Consider the following 10,814-nt stretch of genomic DNA (forward strand, 5'->3'; position numbering starts at 1 on the left):
TGCCTACGTTTTGCTCCATTCAATCCAAGCAGATAGTCCAACATCTTGGCCATGATTACACTGCCCTTTCTTTCATCTTTGTACTTCTACAAAGATTTCAGGACTCTTAATCCACCATAATATCAGAAGCCAAAATTAACCTTCTAACATGTACAAATTATTTGCAATGAAAGGAGGTGGAAGGGTTTAAGAATGTTTGTGAGACCTGGTTGATTACCACACATAGACATACTTTGTCGTCAGTTTTTTTTCTCTTTGAAAGGCTATAGGAGGGGTGTGATGGACTGTACCACTATCATAGAAGATGTTTTTCTTCTAAGGACACTTCTGTAGCGGCAAGGCGTATTTAAAATACAGGAATTAAGTTTGCTGCTCCCTTGCCAGTCCCTCTCTCCCTCATCTCAGTGCAGCTGGATACAGAGAGGCCATTCCATCTGGTTCACATTTAAGGTGTTTTTCTAGCTGATAGAGTTTCCTGATAAGGAACAGCTCCCAAGGCTGAGATTCACCAGCCACCTTAATAAGTGGTAATCTCTGGCGCCTTACTGTCTGGGAGATTCCATGGGAGAGGCTCATCCCAAGGTTTACAACCCTAAGGTCAGAGGTCACTGTTACTCATCCTCCACCTCAATCAGCCAATCAGGAACTGGTAGGGCAGGGTAACCCCACGTGGGTCTCGAATGCCCGCGGAACTTTAAGCCACTGAACTACCGTAGTTCCAACAGATACAACAGGCAGCACGATGCCCAGAAGGTGCCCCTCCAGGACGTTCCCAGACTCAGCTCGGACAATCACGTGACGGCCAGTGTGTCCGAGTGCCAGGACTTAACTTTGTTTTAAGAGTCGAGAACGGAGGTTGCCCACGCATAACTGAAGGATCCGCCCGAGGTTAGCCCAGCAGCAAGCCCCGTGAACCGCAGGTACTCCACCGTCAAAGCTCGCCTGATCAACGAGTGAACTACGGTTGGAACTGTTGACAGCTGAATCTCAGTATTCAGGACTTGCGCTACATCGGGAACGAACTAGTCTTCTTCCCATCTAAAGAGTGTGACTGGCTTGGACCCGCAGTCACTTTCCATGTGCACAAGCTCTGCTAGTTTCAGCCAACACTAACTAGCCGGTCTTCAAAAAGCATCAGCAGCGCATCACAGCAGGAATCTCTCCATCCTCTCCTTCTCGCCAGCCGCACTGGCCACTGCCTGGCACCGAGCTAGAGAGTGCCGATTGCACACAACAACAGCCTGCCACTGCTTCTTTGTGTCCGCGGGAGATCTGAATCCACACAGATCGGATGAGTATTCAACATTCTGCATTACAGCTCGAGAATTCAATTGTTACCTCAACCACAATTGATATCAATCTAATACCTATGAGTGATGTACTTGCTTTTGAGTATCTAGTGTAGAAGTTGTAATCCCAGTTCATTTACGAAACAGTCTAAATGAATGGTATACTGAATGTATGTCCCTCTTGGTTTGGAACTCTTCATGATTTAATATATACCTTTTGTATTCTGCTAACCCACACTCTTAAGATCTGTTATGTTTATATGCACATTTTATGTATTAATAAGTGTATTAGTATCTGTGTGTGTGCGTTAATGAGTTAACCCGCAAGGTCGGTTTTCTAATAGCCATCAAATAATCATTTTGTGACTTACTGCTACAATTAATAATTGTCCCAGTAAATACACAAAACCCCTACACACGCATGGAAACCAATATTTACCTGCTAATCCAGAATGCAGCAGAGAACAGTTGGACAGAAGGTTAGTATCTGTCGATACTGCATCACAGAAGTCAGTCTCTTCCCCCTCATTATGCAGGCTGACTTGTTCACGATGAACTGTCCTCCAGTGACAGTCAGCTGCAATCACTGACTCAGACATGGTGTTGATACACTGACGGCACTTTGGCTGATTTGGTTAACATGCTTTCCTCTTAAACAGGAGATGCTGAGTTCAAATCCCAGCAGTGCTTTTCTTCCTGTCTTGTCTTACAAAATGTATCACTATGGATGATTACGTACAGCTTGATTTTGTTTAACGCAAGTTTTCATTTTCTTTCTGGAACAACTTGCTTTTCATGAAATTCATACAGCTTGTGAAAGATGAAATACAAATCTTGCCTTGTATATTGCAGGCTGGTAAGAAAAAAGCATTATTTTCTTTTTTTTAAGCTTGCAAATGGAAAAAAGGGACACATGTGAGTCTCTGTTAATTGAAAGGTTAGTGGTTTGAGCCCACCCAGAAATGCACTTCTCATTATTGCAATGTAAACCTCATCTCTACTTATTCGGATTTCTTAGCAAAACCTTAACCCACTTGATATTTGCAAGAAATGTGAATGTTTTTGTTAAACAATTAAGTATGTAAGTCAATATCACTGGGAATGGCCAATAATGACCAACATTCAAGGACATCATATTCAGCCAAGGAGTTGATCTTCGAACGGCTAGCAGAAGAATTCTCTCGATGCATCCTTAGTTAGAATATTTAAAATTACGACACAGATTTGTTGGAGAACTTGACAAGCAAAAAAGACAGTTGGACAGCATGATTATGCTAGGACTGTACATTTGTATTTTAATACTTTTGTATATTTATCTTAATTGTAATATACATGTAACCATAAATGCTGTTCTATGTAAATACATTTTGTTGTATTTTATCATATTTTAGCTGAGGGCACAAGGGGGTCTATTATACCTTCCGAAACTTCCAAGACAACTATAACAGAGGCTCATATTTTAATATAATTTGCTTTAAAAGAAAACCACAATTTGTACGATATCATCCCTCAATATCGACGTTCAAATGAAGGATTTAAAGAAGCAACAGCGATAGGAGAATACATTGATTTTGGACCAATGTTTGCATCTGAACAATCCTTCCTCCTGGAAAGAAGAAAAAACAGGTATGTTTTGAGTCTCATGATGATGCTCTTCTGGATAAAAAAAAAAACAGTGCAAATTTGTTTTGGATGTATTTTGGATAAAATGATAACTGTCATCGAAGAGAAATTTGATCAGTTGAATGCAGTCGAAACTTTTGACATTTTATATGATGACAGGACGTACATTTAGGACTCAGTACCGATAACGCTGCTGATATTGATGGAGTAGAAATTAAGTGTATTGGCAATTTTATCTGAGGCAAGAAGTACTAGAACACCTCCTATAAAAATGTTAGGATTCAGAGCAAGAAATATTTTTCCACTTCACCCAATGGTATTGCATTAACGAGGCTGAAGCTGGCTTCTTATTCGCCAGCTTCTTCTTCTGCCTTAAATGCTGCTGCTGTGATGTTATGCCGCCTTTCGCCTGTAGATGGCTCTTTACAGTAATTTTTAAAAGTAATAATCAGGATGGATTACTGTATTTATCCTCAGTAAATGGGAATATGTAAGTAGTGACTATCCAAATAACATTTTTGTGTGAAACACATTTCAGAAAATTGTTAACCAATTTTCAAAACTCACAATAACACAAACACAATAAGTAAATAAAACAAAGGCAAAACAAGTTCACAGGCACTTTCTGCATATTTACCACGACCTTACCTTCTGATCATAAAAAGTCTTAAAATCTTGCATTTTACAAGAACCTTTTTAATATAAATGGGACATTTAGAACATGGCATATGAGAACATATGGTTAACCGAGGATGAGCAACGGGTGATTGCACTTTCTGCTTCTTGCTATAAACCTACCCCCTGGTTATAAAAACATCTAAAAATTCTGACACTGAGGTGTGAGAGACAATGGAACAGACTATCAAAATCCTGAACTTTAGGAAATTTTACTGTGCCAATTTTTTAAATATGACCCTGTGAACATGGCATGTCCCTCCTTCCTCATTACCAAAACATCTCAATGTTCCGACACTATGTACATTGATAATTACAACACTTCACTGTTGCATTTCTAAGTTGTGACATTGTGAACATGGCATGTTAAAGTATATAGAATCAGATCAGAACAGGCTAAATGCAATTCATAGTAATTTATCATTTTCTTACTTTCTAAATGAAAAAAAAAATTCAGTGATTATGACACTTCGGTATGAGGTAAAATATGCTTCAATGACAGAATAAATAATCATGGAAAAAATACTCACAGTGGACATTCATAGTTGTGATTATAGAAATGTTAAATATCAGGTGAGTAGCTGCGTCAGCATGCGTAGGCTGCAAAGGAACAAGTAAAGGGTTATTCCATGCTGAAAAGAGAAGAAAGGAAACACAACGTGTTGGCCGTGGAGCCTTCTTCAGGTGTTAGAAAGACAGGGCAGTATGCAAAGATAATTTTCTTTTTATCTTTGCTTACTGCAGTTTATCTTTGATGACAACATCAAAGACATTAAGGGATTCTTACGGCTAACAGCTCCACATCAACTTCCTTTTATAACTAACCTCATCAGATCTCTCAACTCCCAACTCTTCCAGTTTCTCACTTCAGAGAAGGATAAAAAACTCAATCATCCTCTACAGTGAAAAACCATCAACACCCCTACCACCTCCACCAATCCTAACCTTGTTGTTACTGTACCCTCTGACCTTTCCCTTTCACCCTTTTGCATCCTCAGCTAACATATTTTAATATTACAACACAATTCCAATAAATTGTACAGTATTTACAGTTTAAAATTAAGGTAAATATGTCAAAATATCAAAATCCAACTGCACAGTGCTAGCAAAACAATGCTTGTCAAGAAGTTCTCAAACAAATCTGCATTGTTTTTTTAAAATATTTCAGCAGAGGATGTGACGGGAGTATAAATGACGATTCGACGATTATTTTTCTTGGGTGAATATGGTTTTCTGGGGAGTTGCGATGTTGGGCATTATTGGACATTTTTGACACGTGTTGAACAGTCGCATTTCCTACAAATATTAAAATGGCTATGGTTTAGCTGAGAAATCCAATCGACCTATGCGAAAACAATGTTTACATCGCAAAAGAAACCCGTCCCTGGGTGGACTTAAACCACCAACTTCTCAGTTAATAGCCGAACGCGCTAACCGATTGCGCCACAGAGACTGACGAGCAGAGTCTTTCCTCGAATCAAAAAAAAAATCTCTTACCGTTTATTTTGCCAGCCGGTAATATTTTTTCTGCACCGATAACCAAGAACTGAATTTCATGTTTCGCAAGCTGTGTGAATTTCATCAAAAACAAGTTTTCCAGAAAGGAAATGAACACATGCATTTAACGAAATCAAGCCCTTTGTGAGTGCCCAAAATGGTACGTTCTGTACTACAAGATAGGAAGAAAGACACGGCTGTGAGTTGAACCGGTGCTTTTGTTCAATAAAGAGGCACGTTAACCAACTAAGCTACGGTGACAGGACTTCCATCACCTTTTACAGCCACTTGGACACACCGCTCTGAGACATCTGCGTTCAGAAAGCGCTGAACCTGCTCTCAGAGCAAATTGCCTCTTTTACATACAGTAGCAGCCCCGACACTGAGAAACGAAGAGAACTGACTTTTATCCGGCATTTTTCATGTCCAATGCGTTTGACATCTCCCAAGGGCGACAGAGTTCTTTTGCAACACTATTTCTTCTTCTTTTTTATTTCTGTAAGCTTTGATAAAAAAACGAGAAATCGTGCAAGGGAAAAATGTCTTTTTTTTCATAGAGAAAACGTGCACCAGGAAATGTTGTGTTGAGAAGAAATGATTTAACATGATACGTGACCTAATTTATCGGAGCAATTGCTCAACCAGCAAGGTCTGGAGAAGTTGGAGAGTCTGGTGGATGTAATAATTATACGGTGTTGTGGAAGAAAACAGTCTTTCTTTGAATTCTCAATCAATGGGAATTTCAGTGCGAAACATAAACCCTTTTTCTGATTTAAAGAGATAATATTTTAAAACTCATAAAAAATCAGAAAACACGTTTCTCACTTTGAAATTTTAGAAGGGGCGGTATATTACTAGTAGCGAAGCTGAGCACCCTATGGGGGAATTCCGGTTATGTGAAATACCAGCAGTTTAATAATTAACGCATCTGATTTTGGATCATAAGATTGTAGTTTCGACTTCTACCTGCCTCATGTAAATTTTATTCAAGCTCCTCAGTAATAGATGTTGTAGCGGCGAGGCTTAATAATAAGAAAGAATTAAGTGTTCTGAGCTTCCCAAATGAGGCCCCATTTCTCTGTTCATCTCTGTGGTGCAGCCACAGAGAAACCATTCATGCAAGATGTTTTCTTTTGATAAGGACAGCTCCCAAAGGGGGATGCACTTAGCTAAGCCTGGCTATCATGATCAATGGTCATCCATTGGCGCCTATCTGTCTAGGGAGTGCCAGTTGGACATCTGGACTGCATTACTAGGTGTCAGGACTAAGTGACTCATATCTCACCTTGATCAACCAATCAGGGACTGGTAGGGCCGAGTAACCCACGTGGGACTCTGATGCCCATGGAACTTTCAGCCAATCAATGAGCTGAAGTTCCTCCAGGTAAAAACAGGCAACACAGAGACCCTGGGAGATTCAGGGAGATTCAGTAAGATTCAGAGATTCTGTGGACTTTCCTAAAGGGAATTCAAAGGAGAATTCCAGGGCAGGACGGCCCAGGAGCAGAAGGCTCCCAAGGGCAGGACATTCTCGCAGCACGCCTCCTGACCATCCTGAGACTCAGCCTGGACAACCACGGAACAGCCAGTGTGTCCGAGTGCCAGTTTCCTTTGTTCTAAGAGTCTATAGTGGAGGTTGCCAGAGAGTAACCAGCAGCAGGCCTCGTGAACAGGTCGGAACTGTGGACAGCTGAATTACTATTCAGAACTAGCTCGTCATCAGGAACGAACCGGTCCTCTTCCTGACTTGCTGGGACCCACAGTCATCTTTTCTCCTGTGCACAAACTTTGCTAGTTAAAGCCAACAATGAGCATCAGCAGCGCACCGTCGCAAGCCGCACAGCACAGCCTGGCACCGAGCCAGAGAGCGCGGATTGGACAGCAACAGCCTGCAACTGTTTCTTTGTGCCCGCAGGAGATCTGAATCCCCAAAGATTGGATGAGTATTCAACTTCAATGCATTACAGCTCGAGAATTCAATTGTTATCCCAACCAGTTGATATCAATTTAATTCCTAAGAGTTATGTACTTGTTTGAGTATCTAATGTAGAAGTTGTAACCAAGTTCACTTTACGAAACGGTCTTAATGAATGATATACTGAACGTATGTCCTCTTGATATGTGTAACACTTCGTAACTGACTGAATATATATCTTTTGTATTCTGATAACCCTCTCGATAAGATCTGTTAGGTTTATATGCATATTCTATGTATTAATAAATGTATCCTCGTGTATTAGTACCTGTGTGTGCGCGTTGTTTGAGTTATGTCGCATGGTTGGATTCTAAAGCCATCAAAAGAATCAACTTTGTGATTTACTGCTACAATTAATAATTGTCTCAGTAAATGCCCAAACCCTACAGAACTGGTGCCTTCAAAGAGCCACTATGATTACATATTTGGCGTCCCTGAACCGGTTTTCCCTACAGTACCTATCCTTTGAAAACAGAACACCTTTATATCTACAATAAAACGTGACATTTGTATCAACATTTGAATTACAAAGCAGACCAAGTAGTCGCTGAATTCAAAGTTCAGATCTTGGCCAAAACAAGAAAATCAGACGTGAGCTGAATTCGGAACAGGAACCTCTACTTCGTCGTTTATTGAGCTTTTGATCAATGTCTGAATGAAACAGATTCGCTTTTTTAACTCTTTGATTAAAGTACACAAAAAGCACCTTCCTTTGAACCGGAATCGAACCAGCGACCTAAGGACTCCCTGCTGATTCCCCTGCACTTCTCCGCTCAACCAACTGAACTATCAAAGGGATGACGGTAGGCTTTCTGGCACATACTGCCCAATGTAGTGAAATGTTCCGGGTGATTTAAATCCCACTTCGACATCAAGTTTCCAACTCGTTTCGTTAGTCTTGTTTACCTTGAATTTAAGCCACAAACCAGGATTCTACTGTATAAACTTCCAGGGATATTACAAAATGTTTGATGGGGCATCAATCATTCCAGGCGGAAATTGACTCCTTTTTTTTCTCGAGGGATAATATTAAACATTTCATTAGTATCGAGAGGAGGATCACCATGAGACACAAAACAAACAGTTTCTTTCTGCCTTTATTAGAAAGTAGCGTTTGTGCTACATTAATAATATTTTCGTGGAAATAAAGAAGTTGTAAATTTTAAAATTTATATTTGAATCGAAATGTGGTTTTGAGTTAAATATTAGCGTGTTCATGTAATTAGTTTGTGTTTGTCATTACTATATATATATATTGCCATGTTACTTGAATTTGTAACTGAAGTTTACTAGTTGAGTTTTTTTATGATGGTTAGACATTTGTTGATTACAATATTGTATATAATGTATAATTTGAACTACATATTTTTCAGGTGTGAATAATTGAATATTTTAAGAATACATTTCTAAAATAAATCAATGGCTTTATTTACTAGTTTCTACACCTATAAAAATCTTTCTTTGATGTATAATAGACCTTTAACTATATATGTATAGTAGTCTTCTAAATTTATCCGTATAATAGAACTACAACCATTTATGTATAATAAACATATAATCATAGATGTCTAATTGACGTATAACGATATACGTATATTAGAATTTCATTCTAGACCAGTTACGGAGCACAGTTACACGTCTGGTATGCGTTTAATAGTCGTATATTCTACATCTCTTGCCCACTGGGATGTGCCGATTTTAACTTGGCAAACCAAGATACACATTTTCTAATGAAACCTTAATTAAAAGACAGTTTGTTTCTCGAAACGTGTTATGTAAAAAAAGAGAAAAACGAAAATATATGGATGGTAATCTTTCAAAGCTGAAGATTTTACTTTTGAAAAATTGACATTTTATGTACTGGATGCAGATGCATTCGCTGGTTTTAGAACTGTGCTGTACTTCCTGAATCATTTTCAGTATTATAAAGTGGGTGTAGATTTTTCTTTCAGGTTAGGACGCGAGTGTGTACATGTGTTTGATTTTCGTTTCACTGATTCTCATTGAAGATTTGGGAATTAACGACGAAAGAATCAGTTGCCTCGGAAAGCAGAAGGTTTGGTTCTCAACGATATTGAAGACACGCCCATGTAGAGCAGCAGGTGATGATTTGTGCTATAAAAGACAAAGTGCTCAAAGTGACGTCTGCGTTTAGTGTTTAGACTTTTCATCTCGGGTGCACTTTTAGAAAGCAAAGATAGAGCAGTTGTGTTGAATCACATTATAACAGCTGTCAGCAGAGTGGCGCAGCGGAAGCGTGCTGGGCCCATAACCCAGAGGTCGATGGATCGAAACCATCCTCTGCTATGTACACTTTATGCACGATTGATAAGCATACCATCAGTTTAATGAAGTGCATTAAAACTGTTTTTTTCTCTCGTGTGTATGAAAGCTTCACACTTAAGGTACTCTTTCATCTTTACCAATAGCAGATGCCCAAATGTATCTTTGGTTGTTCTGCGATCCTTCATAGTTTCCTCAATTCCTTCAAATGAACATCCATATCAAAGCAATTATGTATATATATATTACAATTAAGGTACATATTAAAAATATCAACGCACATTTGTATAATGCTCATTTAATATTGATTGTCAAGGATTGTCAAGTTCTCCAACAAATCTGTGTTCTAATTTTAAAATATTTTTGCTAAGGATACAACGGGTGTATAAATGAATTCTCCCAACAGCCAGTTAAAGAAAAATTCCACATGTGAAGATGGTTTTCTTGGACATTGACTTAGGTACTTATTTGTTTACTTGTTGTAGTTGCACACGAGTAAAACACGAAGATTTCCTGCAACATTCAAGAGGGTTTGCAAAGAAATCCCTTCAATTTTTAGGGGAGATTATGTTTACATCATCACAATCTGAAGCGCGTCCCTGAGTGCGTTTGACCCACCAGCCCTTTGTTTAACAGCTGCACAGGGACACATTCCCGTTGCTTTTCACAAATCACTGGCATTTTTTTTGCAGCATTTCTTCTGTCCTGAGAAGCAAGATTTGTATTTTATCTTTCAGAAGTTGTATGAATTTCTTGAAGTTCAGAAACAACTTGTTCCAGAAAAGAAATGAACACTTGCTTCAAAGTAAATCAAGACATATGTGTCTCTTGCTGTGTGTGCTTTTATCTGTCCATCTCTCTCCTCTTCTCTCTGGCAGTCTGTGCAGGGTATCTGAAGGGGATGTAACACCACTTGGAAAAGAAGAAAAATTATCAGGAAAAATTCTCTGGAAAATTCTTAGGCAGAATAAAAACTCATTATTCTCTTCTCAGTCAGATTCACAGCTCAGGCTCACACTCACACAGGATCTCAACTCTGTACTGCTCTCAATCCTCATAATCCAGAACCAGAAGATATTCAGACAATCAGTGCTGCTACATGAACAATATCAAACAGAACAGCCTGGACTCATGTCACATTTCCCCCTTTTATCCTTCCTCCCAGCCCTCTTAGAGACATAAAAAAGCTCCTGGTTCTCCTCTCTGTGAACTGGGCTCAGGGGTCACTGATCTGGCAGTTGTGGGCTCTGTTCCAGGTCGAAAGCAAGAAGGTTCTATTAACCCTTTCCAGGACTTCCAGCCCTTCAGTATTACTTTCTTTACTGTATGTCAGCCTCCCAAAATGTTTATAAATGTTTTATAACACATATGAGTGTGGAATTATCTTATTATTTATATATAGTATTTATGTAATAAACACCAGTAGTGACGCTATGATCAGTATATTGATTATTTGTAGCCAATGGTCCGAT

General features: G+C 39.1%; 2 non-coding genes across 2 annotated transcripts; one reads left to right on the plus strand and one right to left on the minus strand.

Annotated features, from left to right (window-relative positions):
• Positions 1 to 4,966: 4,966 nt before the first annotated feature.
• Positions 4,967 to 5,040, minus strand: trnan-auu (transfer RNA asparagine (anticodon AUU)). Its single transcript has one exon. It is a non-coding gene; the product is annotated as a tRNA-Asn (tRNA).
• A 4,254-nt stretch (positions 5,041 to 9,294) lies between these two features.
• Positions 9,295 to 9,366, plus strand: trnam-cau (transfer RNA methionine (anticodon CAU)). The gene has a single exon. It is a non-coding gene; the product is annotated as a tRNA-Met (tRNA).
• Positions 9,367 to 10,814: the final 1,448 nt, after the last annotated feature.

The sequence above is a fragment of the Lepisosteus platostomus genome, chromosome 5 (genome assembly GCF_059453375.1).
Source record: "Lepisosteus platostomus isolate fLepPlt1 chromosome 5, fLepPlt1.hap1, whole genome shotgun sequence".
Lineage (NCBI taxonomy): Eukaryota > Metazoa > Chordata > Actinopteri > Semionotiformes > Lepisosteidae > Lepisosteus > Lepisosteus platostomus.